Source organism: Dama dama, chromosome 12 (genome assembly GCF_033118175.1).
Source record: "Dama dama isolate Ldn47 chromosome 12, ASM3311817v1, whole genome shotgun sequence".
In the NCBI taxonomy this organism is placed as follows: Eukaryota; Metazoa; Chordata; class Mammalia; order Artiodactyla; family Cervidae; genus Dama; species Dama dama.
Window position 1 is genome coordinate 38,051,629 of NC_083692.1, and position 15,237 is coordinate 38,066,865.

At 45.4% G+C, this 15,237-nt stretch overlaps 1 long non-coding RNA gene across 1 annotated transcript; it reads right to left on the bottom strand.

The window, feature by feature from the left end:
* Positions 1 to 4,623: 4,623 nt before the first annotated feature.
* LOC133066227 (uncharacterized) lies at positions 4,624 to 15,186 on the bottom strand. Its single transcript, XR_009695107.1, has 3 exons — positions 14,724 to 15,186; positions 14,394 to 14,519; positions 4,624 to 4,930 (listed from the first exon to the last, which is right to left on the bottom strand). It is a non-coding gene; the product is annotated as an uncharacterized LOC133066227 (long non-coding RNA).
* Between the last annotated feature and the right edge of the window lie 51 nt (positions 15,187 to 15,237).

Sequence of the window (15,237 nt, forward strand, 5' to 3'; positions counted from 1 at the left end):
GTTCTTTGTGTTTGATCTTTGTTAATTTGATTAATATGTGTCTTGGGGTGTTTCGCCTTGGGTTTATCCTGTTTGGGACTCTCTGGGTTTCTTGGGCTTGGGTGGCTATTTCCTTCCCCATTTTAGGGAAGTTTTCACCTATTATCTCCTCGAGTATTTTCTCATGGCATTTCTTTTTGTCTTCTTCTTCTGGGACTCCTATGATTCGAATGTTGGGGCGTTTCACATTGTCCCAGAGGTCCCTGAGGTTGTCCTCATTTCTTTTGATCCTTTTTTCTTTTTTCCTCTCTGCTTCATTTATTTCCACTATTTTATCTTCTACCTCACTTATCCTATCTTCTGCCTCCGTTATTCTACTCTTGGTTGCCTCCAAAGTGTTTTTGATCTCATTCATTGCATTGTTCATTTTTAATTGACTCTTTTTTATTTCTTCTAGGTCTTTATTAAACATTTCTTGTATCTTTTCAATCTTTGTCTCCAGGCTATTTATCTGTAACTCCATTTTGTTTTCAAGATTTTGGATCATTTTTATTATCATTATTCTAAATTCTTTTTCAGGTAGATTCCCTATCTCCTCCTCTTTTGTTTGACTTGGTGGGCATTTTTCATGTTCCTTTACCTGTTGGGTATTTCTCTGCCTTTTCATCTTGTTTAGATTGCTGTGTCTGGAGTGGGCTTTCTGTATTCTGGAGGTCTGTGGTTCCTTTTTATTGTGGAGGATTTATCCAGTGGGTGGGGTTAGATGATTGGCTTGTCAAGGTTTCCTGGTTAGGGAAGCTTGCGTCAGTGTTCTGGTGCGTGGAACTTGATTTCTTCTCTTTCGAGAGCAATGGAGTGCCCAGTAATGAGTTTTGAGATGGGTCTATGTGTTAGGTGTGACCTTGGGCAGCCTGTATGTTGACGTTCAGGGCTATGTTCCTGCGTTGCTGGAGAATTTGCGTGGTATGTCTTGCTGTAAAACTTATTGGCTCTTGGGTGGTGGTTGGTTTCAGTGTAGGTATGGAGGCTTTTGGACGGTCACTTATTACTTAAAGTTCCATGTAGTCAGGAGTTTTCTGGTGTTCTTAGGTTTAGGGCTTAAGTTTCCTGCCTCTGGATTTCAGTTTTATTCTTCCTGTAGTCTCAGGACTTCTCCAACTATACAGCACTGATAATAAAACTTCTAGGTTAATGGCTAAAAGATTCTCCCCCGTTAGGGACACCCAGAGAGGTTCACAGAGTTACATGAAGAGGAGAAAAGGGAGGAGGGAGATAGAGATGAGCAGGAGGAGAAAAAGGGGGACTCAAGAGGAGAGAGACAGATCTACGCAGCTGTCTGTGCCCAGAGTGTTCTCCGTAGCCCAGTCACCTACAAAGATTCACAGAATTGGATTGGGAAGAGATGGGGAAAGGAGGAAATAGAGGTGTCCTGAGGTAGAAAACAGAGAGTCAAGATTGGGAGAGAATAATCTTCGGTTTAAAAATAGGGCTTCTCTTCCTTTTTTTTTGTAAGGTTATTGTGTATTGACAATGAAAATTAAGGAGTAGTAGAGGAGTACTAGAGGACTTTAAAAGAAATAAGAGAAGAAGAAAAATACAAAAAAGAAGAGAAAAAGGAAAAAAAAAAGAAGAAAAAAGAAAAAAAAAGAGAAAAAAAAAGAAAGAGAAAAAAAATTTTTTTTTTCCTAATTAAAAAAATCATAAAAATCTATGAAAATGAAAGTGAAGGAGTGATGGGGGAGTAATAGGGAATTTTAAAGGAAAATAAAAGAGAAAAAATAAAAAAGAAATAAGAAAAAAAAATTTTTTTTTTTCTTCCTTACTTAGAAAAAAAAAATATATATATATATATAGGAATTTCTCTGGAGCTGTTGTGGTCAGTGTGGGTTCGGCTAAGTTTCAGATAGCTCCTCGTTCCAGCTTACACTTCTCGATATCTATAGGGCCCTTCCGGTGTAGTCCGTGTTTTCTACGGGGATTTTAATCTGTTGCACCAGTCCCTTCTGAAGCGGTTCCCTTTGTTTATTTGGCTTCTGTTTGCCGGTCTCTTCAGAGCCTCATTTCCGCCCTGACACAGGCGGGCGGAGGTGGACTCTTATTTAGGTAGCTAGTTCCGTCGCTCTGCGGGGAGGGGCTTGCGCCGCGGGGACGGGCTGCCGCTGCCGGGAGGGGCTGACGCTGCTTTCTCCGTCTGCGCTGCTCAGGCTCCCGGCTGTTCTATATGGAGCCTATATGGAGCGCGCCCCGTGCTGCGCGAGGTTCCAGCCCTCGGGTGTTCCACAAAAACGCGGAACGAAAAGCTGCGCCTGCTCTCCGTGCCTTCCCCGTCAGAGCGGTCCAGGCAGCCAGGGGCTTGGTGGGTGCACTCTCCCCAGGTGTGGCGCGCCCACTCCCTTCCACGGACCCAGTTTCAGTTTTCGCTGGCGCCAGTCGGGTGCGCGCGCCTTCTGCCCTCCGCGTCCCAAGCCCCAGTCCCCACCCGCGCCGGTCGGGTGCCTGCGCCCTGTGTCTCGCCGCGACCTTCCCCTCCCTGCTGCCTCCTGCCTCCGGCCGGGCTGGGCCGGTCCCTAGCCTGCGAGCTCTTCTCTGGACTTTCTCGGTCCCTTTGTTCTGCGAACGGCCGGCAGTGTGTTCCGGCCGGTTAATTTACTCTCTCTCTTTTGGTCTCCCACAGTTCAAGTTGGCCACTCACAGAAGCTCCCTCCAATTGTCCTCAGGGCACTCAGGCCCGGACCCTACCCCAAGCAATGCCGCCTAAGACTCCCTTCCCAGGACGGATCTCCATCCTTAGCTCTTTTGTCTCACTTTTTATCTTTATATTTTGTCCTACCTCCTTTCGAAGACAATGGGCTGCTTTTCTGGGCGCCTGATGACCTCAGCTAGCGATCAGAAGTTGTTTTGTGAAGTTTGTTCTGCATTCAGTTATTCTTTTGATGAATTTGTAGGAGAGAAAGTGGTCTCCCCGTCCTACTCCTCCACCATCTTGGCTCCTCCCCCCCATGAATTTCTGCTTCTGAAATGGGACAAGGTCCTAGGCCCCTCAAAATGTCTTGGATCCTGAGAGCTGTTTTCCTGTAAAGGCTTTGTGCAACCTGGGTTCTCGGTTTTTCTTAGCTTCCTATGGGCTTTGATTACTGGACTAAGATTGCTATTTTCCACAGATATTTTACAGTACCACCCTTCCGTTTCCTACTTCCCTTATTCATGAGACAACCTTAACAGTTCTCTGGTTATTACAACTTTAAGCATCTAACATTGTCATTGTCTCCTGGGTTGCTATAGCATATTCTATTTTTCAAAATGTTTTAATATACATTGTCTAGTTTAATAAGGAACTCTGGCTTCCCAGGTGGCGCAGTGGTAAAGAATCCACCTGCCAGTGCAGGAGACGCAAGAGATTTGGGTTCGATCCCTGGGTCAGGAAGAATCCCTGGAGAAGGAAATGGCAACCCACTCCAGTATTCTTGCCTGGAAAATTCCATGGATATAGGAACCTGACGGGCTACAGTCCACGGGGTTGCAAAGAGTTGGACATGACTGAGCACACACACGCATGATCTAATTTAAAAATAAGGATGCTATTTAGGAGATTATGTGTTTTCATGCCTGCTAATCCAGGCATTCAAGGCAGAAGGCAACACTGACCAGCACCCAGGTGAGTCCTGCCACTAGCCCACACTTGTTCTCATTGCTTGCTAGCGTTTTTTTCTTGTTTTGTCCAATTTCTTAGAGAATTCTCATCTCTGGCTAGATCCATAATCCCACATTTGCTTCCAGCTCATTCCCAATCCTGAAGTTCAGAGCCCCAGATCTGTTGAGCATCTGTCACATGCCAGGTGCTTTATACACGTCATCTTGTAATAGCAACCTCCAGCACCATATGCTTACCAGCGTTTTATCAATGAGGACATTTTGCAGTTGAGGACAGCTGAGACACACCGAATCTGAGTGACTGCCCAGATCACACAACCACAGTTGGTGGAGTTAGATTTGATTCTGGGAAAAAGCCAAAGCTACCACATTGCTGGGGAGTTTTCCTGGGCCAGAGACCCTAGGAACAGAGATAGAAATAGGCTTAGGAGTTTTACTTTAAACCTTCTGATAAAACTATTCCCATGATAGGGAATCATGTGGACCCACCATTTCATCTGCTAATTTGTTTAATCCAGTCTGATAATATTGGAAGAAATGGAGGAGGCACGGGTTTCCTTGTGAGGAGAGAGCCTAGTGGGAAGAATGCACAGAACCCTTCTTTGGTTTTCCTGCAAGGCTGTTTTAATTCTACACTGACTGTAAAGCTCCACATTTACTCAATAGAAGCAAGCAACAGTGAGACTGGACCTGGCTGAGATGTGGCTCAGGAACCTTCCTTTCAGATGCTGGTGCTGCTGGAGTCAACAGAAGAAAGGCAGAGCTGCTGGGAGGAGTGAGCGACTCCAGAAGGGCCGGGGGTGTTCCCATTGCAGCTATTTTTGAACATTTCACTACCACCACCACCTTGGGAAAGCTATCATGGATGTTGCCTTGCTGGGCCTGCATTGCTGGGTCTTCAACCTATTGCCCAGTTTCATTTCTTTGTGCATCTTTGTCTTTGGGGAAAGAACACAGGATGAGAAGCCAGGTTCTCTCACTGGAAGCTTCATTTCCTGTCAGGGGTAAACATGCAGATAGGATCCCTGACTCTTCCAGCGTTCACATCATGAGACACCTTTTATTCCATGGCAGTCAGTGAACGTAGGCTTGCGGGCTGTTGTTTTCACTTGATGATGGTATCGGTCCATCTGCTTGGTGCAGTGGCAGCATCAGGGAAAAGCATTCATCTCGGATGAGACGTTTGTAGCCTTTAACTACCTCATCCTGGGCTCAGAAGAATCCTAAGGTCTGTTACCTCGCACAATGAGGGAGCTGGGACGAGATCACTTCTGAATGAAGGCAGAGGATCCTTTTCTGTCTGGATTGCAAGAATAGTGGTGAGGGGAGAGGAGGAGAGACACATGTGAGTCGCCCTGCCTTTACAGTCTGTCCTGGAGCCTCTTACTCTGTTGATCAGTCTCCTCTTCTAAGAGAGGTGTCATTCTGGTTGACAGCTTGTGCCCCCTTAAATATCAGACCTCTTACTAAAGATGCAGACTGGCATTTAAAGTGGGTTTTGTCAGACGCACCATAACCTTCATTCTGGGCCCCTGTCGTGACCATGAGACTACATCTCACACACCTCTAGCTAGAGGGACCGTAGCTGACCAAGGGCTCCAGCCACAGTGTTCTGAGGCCCACCTACATTTGTACTGAGGCATGCTTCCTACAGGCTGCTTCCAGCCAGTGTCCACTCCTGGGAGACATGGGGCATCTCTGATGTCACCTTTGGCTCAGGGACTCCACATTGGCTTGGATGAAGCTCAGTAGTTTAGGATGCTTCCCCAACCTTCTCTCCTTCACTCCAGAAGACAGTCCAGGAATGAATAAAGTGGTTGAGGAAAGGACTTGATGGAAGGGCTTTATTTATGTAAGCCAAAAGACTGACTAGAGAACACATCCCACAAAAGGATATACCAGTCCCCAGACCACTGAAATGCACTGATGAGAGGGACAGCAGCATCACTAAGAAGTTGTGCAGGCTGGGGATGAAGGAAGGAGAAATGGTTACAAACTGGGCTTGTTAGCATCTGCAGGAGTGATACAGGCCAGGAGGTGGCACACACCTGCCAGAAGCCAGGAGGCCATAATTACCTCACTCTTCAAAAGGTAAGGTCAGAGGGCAGTCAGTGGGCTTTATCTGCAGAGGGTTATGGAGAAGGTTAATGGGGTGCAGTGAAGATTTGCACCTAGAGGCAGCATGGTTGACAGGGATGCTGCTTAGCATCTCTTAACGGAATGAGCAAACTTTAAAGGTCCAGGTAGTATTTTAGGCTTTGCAGGTCACCTGCTCTGTCACAGCTGCTCAACTCAGCTGTTGTAGCACAAAAGCAGCCTTAATATGTAAACAATTGTAAAACTGTCTTTCAATAAAACTTTATTTACAAGAACAAGTGGTTGTCTGGATTTAGCCAGTGGAGCTGTATTTGCTAATCTTTTTACCCATTAAGAAAAAACCCAAAACTAAAATTGGATTAAGAGGCTGAGAGCAGTCACTTTAATAAAAAATCATGATCTCATGCTCAGTTCCCAGACTTGAGTCAGTTTTCAGATCTGAAACCCATTGACTGTGGAAGTAGCAGGAGGAGGGGCCCTGCAACACTATTACAAGTGTATACTGTGGCAGTTCTTCCAGACTTTCCTCAAAAGAATCTACTCATGGCCATTTAGTTACATGACTATACACTAGTACTATTGGACAAAGGTTTGGAGTTGATGCCAGTACCTACAGACCCAAAAGGTGCATCCTGGCCATCCTGTTGGATTGGGGGGCCTTTGAGGACTAGGTGAGGAATGAGGTCCTGTATAAAGTCCAGCTTAAGAGTGGGCCCACATCTACAGATTCATGCAGTGGTTACCCTATCTTCTCCCACCACTGACCCCTCCAACACCATGGGGGTCAGCTAACAGGCCTACCTGCACTGGGTCCATTGGACCTGTTGCAACACCATTTCCTGCTGCAACCCCACTCAATGCTGGCAGCCTCTGTGTCACTCAGTATGTGGGCCAGAGAAATATCCCTGGGGAACACAAAGAGGCAGTGTACTTCCTTCTTTGAGACATGACTGTCAGATGCAGTGATTTGTCTTCTGCTTTAAAAGGGGCTGTCCCGGAATACCCTTGACCACTAGACTTCTAAAAACATCATTGAAATGGCCTGTTCCTGTCTGTCCATAAGGTTTATTTCCCATCTGAAGCACTAATATCTTACTAAGACCTGGAGCATTCTAGCTTCCTCCCCTTGTCCTATCCCAACAGGGAGGTTATTGGTGTAATGGATCAGTGTGATATTCTCTTGGATGTCAGCACTCCAGAGTTCTCAGTCTATAGTATGAAAGGTGGGAGAGTTAGCATAACCCTGAGGCAAGCTGTCAGTGAATATTGTCTTTATCCTGCCTACAGATCCTCAACCAGCCCATCTGGAGGCTTACCAAATGTCTGATCCACAGGAACGGAATGCCATACAGCAGAGCATCCAAGCAGGGGCTGTACTTCAGATGCAGCTGGTGTGGAACCAGGGGCCCTCTGGTTGTGTCATGTACTGCACCACCCAGAGGAAACTGGCCCTGTGGATTTTGAGAGGGCCTTCTCAACTGAAGTGCCAGCTCTGAGAAAGCACTCTGAGAGGATGGAGGGCCGTTCTTTAGTGTATTAAATCGGAGACCTCCGTGTGGTGCTGTGTCCCCAATAGGAAGAAATCAAGGGTCTGGAAACCAAGAGGTGGAAGCAGGGACGGGCTTGGTTACTGTCATTCCGAAGGACCCACTGTGGAGTTTTGTGCTGCTTTCCCCTGCAACTCGGCTCTAAATAATTGTAGTTTCTGGTCCCCAAAGAGAACAGATTCTTGCCAGGGGCACCATAAACGTCCCAGTAATCTATATGGTAAAGCTACTGACAGGACACTTGGAAATTCCTGTGTCCAGGGAGCAACAGGTAAGAGAGGAGTTGCCGTGCTGGCAGGCCTGACGGACCCTGGTCATCAGGAGGAGGAAGGCTGCTTTCACACAAAGGGAGCAAGGAGGAATGTGTGTGTGAGACTTGGGTTCAGGTGGGCACCTCCTGAACTTGCCCCAGTTTAACTGTGTGAATAGACATGTGCAGCCACCCAGCCTGAGGAGGGTTTGATTATCAAGTGTTCAGACCCCTCAGGAGTAAAGGTTTGGGTCACACCACCAGGTAAGACACCAGGACCTGCCAAGATGAGAGCTGAGGGCGAAGGGGGTTGTAGAGTGGATAGTGGAGGGCAGGAAGGGGAGCTGGTGAGAGAAATGTGGCCTTGGGATCAACTCTGTCCTCTCAGAGGACAGTAATTTACCCAAATACTTCCTCTTCTGAGTTACCCCTCAAGGGTATTTGGCAGAAGTCTTTGTTGCTCTAGGGCAGAGTGTTTTTACTATCACACCACCTTGCTTATGTAAGTAGAAGGGCCTAGAGTTGACGTCTTCCTTTTTTCCTTTTGGCCACCTAGTTTTCAGTCCCTTTTCCAGTCTGGAGGAGATACTCATCATAAGAGTCCAGATAGAAGTCGGAAGGGCCACGTATGCTCTCTCCTTCCTCTGACAGCTGGCCTATGATATAGATTTGGTCAGTGGACACTCCCATGAGGACTTGAATTCTCATTCCCTTTATATTTGTGTCACTCGCTCTAGAGTGATTTGTGAAGGCAGTGGGAGTGGGAGTGAGTATTCAAGGGGCAGCCAGGCTGTTCCTGATGAAAGATGGCATTGTTTTCTGCTTTTTGATTTTGTAGAGCTTCAGTGATTCCTGTGCACATTTCCTGCCACCATTACTTTGTCATTTTGATAGTTCTGTGAACCCCTGAGAGCCTTTATACATCCCTTTCTGCATAAGTTACCCAGAGCTGTTTCTTGCCTACAGCCAAGAGTGCTGATGAAGAGTCCTTTGTAGCTTGGCAAGCACCTCCATGTGCACTAGTGCGTCTAGTCTGAAAAACAACTTCATCTTCTCTGTAACAGATAAGGAAACTCTAGTCACCCTGTAGCCGGATAACAGTTTTAGTTCTTATTTGACATGCAGCGTGGCTGTGAGGAAAATGGTACATTTGGGAGGAGTTGGTCTGCCTTAAAAAAGAAAAGCCTGGTATGGTACACAGTCATCACGCTCTGTGTCTGCCCACCCCGCTCCAGTTCTGGGAATGCAGTGGTCTGGCAGGATGAACACTCTGGGTCCCTACTCTAGGAACTCAGCCCCAGCTCCCATTCCCACATGACTGTTCCCTGTCAGCTGGGCTGCTCTCTCAGCTAGGGAGCTAGGGAGGGTTTGCTGGGCCCAAGGCCCGAAGCTGCTTCTCTAGCTACTCGCCAAGGGGAGAATTTGCTACCCGGAAGGGCTGAGATGGGGCTTGTGGATCCAGCAAAGCAGAGGGCACTATTTTAAGCTGCATGCCTGCAGAAACAGCCCCTTCACAATGCTTTTCCTCCTGCGCCTTCCCTTTCCTGTTCTCCAGGGAGTGCATGTCTCTGTTCTATTCCCCTTGCCCGCCCATCCATTCCTGTTGCCGGCCCTTCCTGCTCAAGAGCCTGTGTGTCTTCCCAGGGCCCCATCAGCTTACTGCTCCTCCTGGATGTTCTTGAATTGGGCTGTGCCCCTCTTAGTGCCAGCCCCAGCTGTCGTCGCCCGTCACTTCCTCTTCCCACCCTCCCACAGTGTGTCTCCTAGTTTCCCAGCTTCCAACGTGCACTCTCACTACTTCCCAAGTCCCACAGGGGTAGGAACCGAGTCTGAGTTTCTCAACAGTGTGTGGCCAGGCAGCAGGCACAGGGCTGGCTTGTGGTATCGTTCATCCAGTGAAAGAATAACTGAGAGTGAGTGAGTGAAGTCTCAGCCCCCTTCCTGGCTGTCTGGTGTTCTAGTCCTGGCTCTTCAAAGGATAAAGAGAGGTCTTGGGCAAGATAATAGGATAAATATAGGTAGAAGTCTCCAGCATGTGGGATCTGCTCAGGACCCCTTTTTAAAGTCTGAATTTGACTCCACACCCAGCAACCTCAAACCATGCACAAACAGCACATCTCTTGTGGTTCTTTCTCATCTGCATCCTTCCCATCTAAACCAAGTCTGCTTTTTTATGGTTCAAACCAGGGCTGCTGCTCCTTTTCTTTTTAAAATTTAATTTTTAAATTTTATATTGGAATATAGTTGATTTCTGGAGTAGGAAATGGCAACCCACTTCAGTATTCTGGCCTGGAAAATTGCACAGACAGAGGAGCCTGGCAGGCTACAGTCCATTGGGTCACAAAGAGTTGACATAGCTGAGGGACTGAACATGCACATAGCTGAATTACAATGTTGTGTTCGTTTCAGACAACAGCTGAGTGATTTAGTCATACATATACCCCTTTTCCGCCCCCAGATTCCTTTCTGAAACTCAGAATACTGAGTAGTGTTCCCTGCGCTATACCATAGGTCTGTGTTGACTAGCTTATACATATTAGTGTCTGTTTACCAATTCCAAACTCCTAATTTATCCCTCCTTCCCATGTTTCTACTTTGGTAATCATAAATTTGTTTCCATAGTCTGTAAGCCTGTTTTGTAAGTAAGTTCATCTGTATCATTTTTTTTTTAGATTCCACATATGATATCATATGATATGTTTCTTTCTCTGACTTCTGTTAGTATGATAATCTCTAGGTCCATCAATGTTGCTGCAAATGGCATTATTTCATGCTTTTTATGGCTGAGTAATATTCCGTTTCATATATATGTACCACATCTTCTTTATCCATTCCTCTGTTGATGGACATTTGGGTTGCTTCCATGTCCTGCCTGTTATAAATAGTGCTGCAGTGAACACTGGGGTGCAAGTATCTCTTTGAATTATAGTCTTCCCTGGATATATGTCCAGGACTGGGATTGCTGGATCATATGGCAGTTCCGTTTTTAGTTTTTTAAGGAGTCTCCATACTGTTCTCCATAGTGGTTACACCAATTTACATTCTCACCAACACTGCCGGAGGGTTTCCTTTTCCACACCCTCTCCAGCATTTATTGTTTCTAGATTTTTTAATGACAGCCATTCTGACCAGTGTGAGGTGATAACCTCACTGTAGTTTTGATTTGCATTTCTCTAATAATTGGCAGTGTTGAGCATCTTTTTATGTTTCTGTTGGCCATCTGTATGTCTTCTTTGGAGAAACATCTATTTAGATCTTCTGTCCATTTTTTTTTTTTTTTTACTGTGGTTTTAGAAGAGCTGCATGAGCTGTTTGTATTTTTAGTGATTGATCCTTTGTCAGTTGTATCATTTGCAAATATTTTCTCCCATTCTATGGTTTCCTTTACTGTGCAAAAGCTTTTAAATTTAATTAAGTCTCATTTGCTTATTTCTGTTTTTATTTTCATTAGAAGGTGGATCCAAAAAGATACTACTGCAATTTATGTCAAAGAGTGTTCTACTTATGTTTTTTTCTCTTAAGAGCTTTATAGTTATCTGGCCTTACATTGAGGTCTTTAATCCATTTGAGTTTATTTTTGTGTATGGTGTTAGAGAATGTCCTAATGTCATTCAAATGGTGAGACTAGGAGGTGAGGTAGGGCATTTTGGAAACACTCAAGGACATTTTTTGTCAAGATGACTGGGAAATAATCTATTGGCATTTGCAGAGTGGGAGCCAGGAATGCCAGTCTCCTGTGCTGTGTGGATAGTTCCACACACAGTTAATTGTCCTGCATGATTTCTGGTGTTCCCTCTTGCCCTAACATTAAGTATGGAAAAGAAAAAAAAAAGTGGTTTGAGTGTAACACAGAGAAAAGGCAGAACCGAGGTACCAGTGGAGTTGGTGCCTGTAATCCTGGCCTTCCAACCATGGCAGCTAAGACTGCAGCCCCAGAGAACCCACTAGTGGCCGTGGAGCCAGACACATGACTTGGGTTTCCTTGGCCACGGCAGTGTCCGCAGCACAAGAAGCTGGGCTGCAGTGGCAGTTGTACATGGGACACTGGCCCACTAGCTGCTGAGATGCCTGTGGCTCCAGCCCCCTGGTCTACCACCTGCGAACCTGACAACACCACATGGCAGATGCACCCGCCCATCCCCAGCCTGCTCCCACTGTCCGCCTTTCAGTGTTGATGGAGCCTGAGATTCAGGGGATCCTGAATGAAACAGGGATGAAAGCATCCCGGTGCATAAGGCAGCCACACCTGCAACACTGACCCCAGAGGAACAGATGTGATAAGGAGGGCATAGGGCCACATCTCTGACAGAAGTGGTAGAGAGTGCAAAGTACTGATTCTTAAATATAATTTATCAGAAGCAGTGCATGGAAGAGAAAACAAAAACTTGTGCTGTAGTGCCACCTACAGGAAAACAAAAGAAAGGCCTTTAATTTCTAATCTGTTGACTTATTAGAATCCGGCAGAAAGGTGTTGGCTACTTCAGGAATCCCCAACCCCCAGTACTGGTCCATAGCCTCTTAGGAGGTGAGCAGTGGATGTGAGCAGTGGGCAAATGAGTAAAGCTTCATCTGTATTTACAGCTGCAGGAAAACAAGTTCACTGATTCTGCATTATGGTGAGCTGTATAATTATTTCATTATACATCACAATATTTGTAATAATAGAAATAAAAGGTGGCAACGTGGTATAAAGAGTCTGCCTGCCAATGCAAGAGATTTGGGTTTGATCTCTGGGTCAGGAAGATCCCTGGGAGTAGGAAATGGCACCCCACTCCAGTGTTCTTGCCTGGAAGATTACACAGACTGTGGAGCCCAGCAGGCTACAGCCCATGGGGTTGTGGAGTTGGACATGACTGAGCACACACACAAAGTGCACAGTAAATGTAATGTGCTTGAATCATCCTGAAACCATTCCCCCACCCCTGGTCAATGGAAAATGACCTATGGAACTGGTCCCTGATGCCAAAAGGGTTGGAGACCACTGGGCTACTTCAGATGCACTGGCAGAAGAACTATGCATCAAGCACCATGAAGAACCATAGTAACATGTCACAAATTGAAAATGACAGTTCTCCAGGAACCAAACAAAACATCATAGAATATTGCAATCACACTGGTAGAGAATTCAAAGTGTAGCTCTTGTGAAGAAACTCAGTGAGCTAAAAGAAAACTCAGGCAGTTCAATGAGCTTACTAATAAAATTAATGAACAGAAGGAGTATTTCACCATAGATATTGAAACTTTAAAAAAAAGAACCAATCAAATTCTGGAGCTGAATAACTCAATAAATGAGATAAAGAATGTATTAGAGAAAGCATTGGAAATAGAGCAGACCATATGAAAGAGAATTAGTGAGCTTGAGGACAGAAATCTAGAAAGGGTACAACCAGAAGAGGAAAGAGAAACGAGATATTTAAAAAGGAGGAAATTCTGTGAGAGTTATCTGACTCTTTTAGGAAGTGTGACATTAGGGTAATGACTATCTCAGAAAGAAAAACTTGAGAAGGGAGCAGAGAATTTAAATAATACCTGAGAATTTCCCAAACCTGGGGAAGGAACTGGATATACAAGTCTGTGAAGCTGAGAGAGCATCCAAAAGACCTTCTTCAAGACACATTAAGACTGTCAAAAGTCAATGACAAAGAATGAATTTTAGAGGTTTCCCTGGTGGCTCACTGGTAAAGAATCCACCTGCCAATGCAAGAGACACGGGTTTGATCCCTGGTCCAGGAAGATCCCACATGGATCAACAAAGCCTGTGCACTACAACTACTAAAGCCTGGTGGTCCAGAGCCTGTGCTCCACCACAAAAAAACAACTGTGATGAGAAGCCCGTGCACCACGGTGGAGAGTAGCCCCTGCAACTAGAGAAAGCACACTGGCAGTAACGAAGACCCAGCACAGCCAAAAATAAATAAAATTATTTTTAAAAAAGAATGAATTTTAAAGGCAACTAGGGAAAAAAGGATGGTAACATACAAAGGAACCCCCGTTAGGCTTTCAGCAGATTTCTCAGCAGAAACCCTGCAGGCCAGAAGGAAGTGGAATGACATTCTTAAAATATTGAGAGATTAAAAACTGTTGCCCAAGAATACTCTATCCAGTAAAATTATCATTCATATATAAAGGAGAAATAAACACTTCCCAGGCAAACAAAAACTGAGGGAGCTCATCACTACTATACTTCCTTATACGAAGTCTTGTAAGGAGCTCTTCTACCAGAAAACAGAAAGGCAAAATACATAAAACTTTGAGCGAGGTGATACATAGAACCAGAAAATTGCAACTCTCAATAAGATTAGATTTTAAACACTATTATAGCATAAAGGTTAAGGAGGAGAGCAGAAAAGAAAACAAACTAGTATATACTTCAACTTTGTAACAATGTAAAGAGATGATGTGAGACAACAGAAACAAAAAGAGGGGAAAGGAAAAGGAAGAAGCCTATATAGGTAAATGAAGATAAGATACTACCAGCAGAAGGATTATTTTACCTATGAGACATTTTATACAAACCTCATGGTGACCACAAAACAAAAATCTAGAGCAGAGACATGAAACGTTAAAAAAGAAAAGAGGAAATTGACAAAAACATCACAGACAACCACCAAACTAAAATAGCAGACAGAAACAAAAGGAAAAGGAACAATGGAGATACAGAGCAACCAGAAAATAAAGGATAAAATGGCAATATTAAGTCCTCATTTATCAATAATCATCTTAAATGTAATGGATTGAACTCACACATTGAAAGACACAGAGTGTAGGATGGATTAAAAAGTTAGACAGATGGAAACAATTTTTGGTGGTAAGTGTGCTGTAGGGTATACAGAGATAGCACTGGAACACATAATATAAACCAGCCTTACCTCAATAGATAAACCCAACAAGACAAAACCAGAGGGAGGAGCTCAGAAGTTCAACTTTATTAGGCTCCTACTTCTCTGTGATTGCCTCAATTTTTGGTTTGCGAGGATTTCACCTTAAAAAGTTCACTGAAACAAAAAATTCAAAAAAAGATTATTCAAAATTCACAGAATGAAATAAATGTAAAAGAAACTTTCAAGGGACTTTTTAAAGGAAAGTTTGTTAACTCACATCTGAAATTATTAAAGCTTAAAATTGCAGTAAGACTTCTGGACATCCTATATATGTTATAAAAAGGCGTTCTAGATCTGACGTAGTGGAGAACTACTCACCTGCGCTTCACACCTGCTTAGAAAGAACAGCCAGTTGAAAATTCATGAAAGTTGGACCCAACGTGGCGTGGAGATTAGTGTCTGGAAACCTGCTCACCGTGACCTCCATCCTGGGGTTGAGAGCGCTGCTCTGGCGCTTGCTTACCAAGGCAAGTTTGGGGGCTTCTCTCAGCCTCGGTTGCCTTTTGCGCGTGAAAGAAGCGCGGGAAAGCGGTCTCCCTGGACAGCCGTGGGGACCAGATGAGAAGCACAGGGCTCACTGGAGGACCGACACAAACCGCCAGGGCCTCTACCCACAGACCCGCCTTCACCTTTGTCCCTCCCAGTTACGCAACAGTGCGGGCACACGGGATGGGGGGTGGGGGGGCGCGACAGGTGGCCTCCGTGCCCTCCTGGGGGGCACCCAGGGGTCCCGGCTGCACGCACGGTGCGCTGGCGGGTAGCGGCGAGTCTGCCCTGCCGGCGGTGCCCCTGACCCGCTTGACCCGCGCCCCCGGCTGTCCCCCGGGCGCGC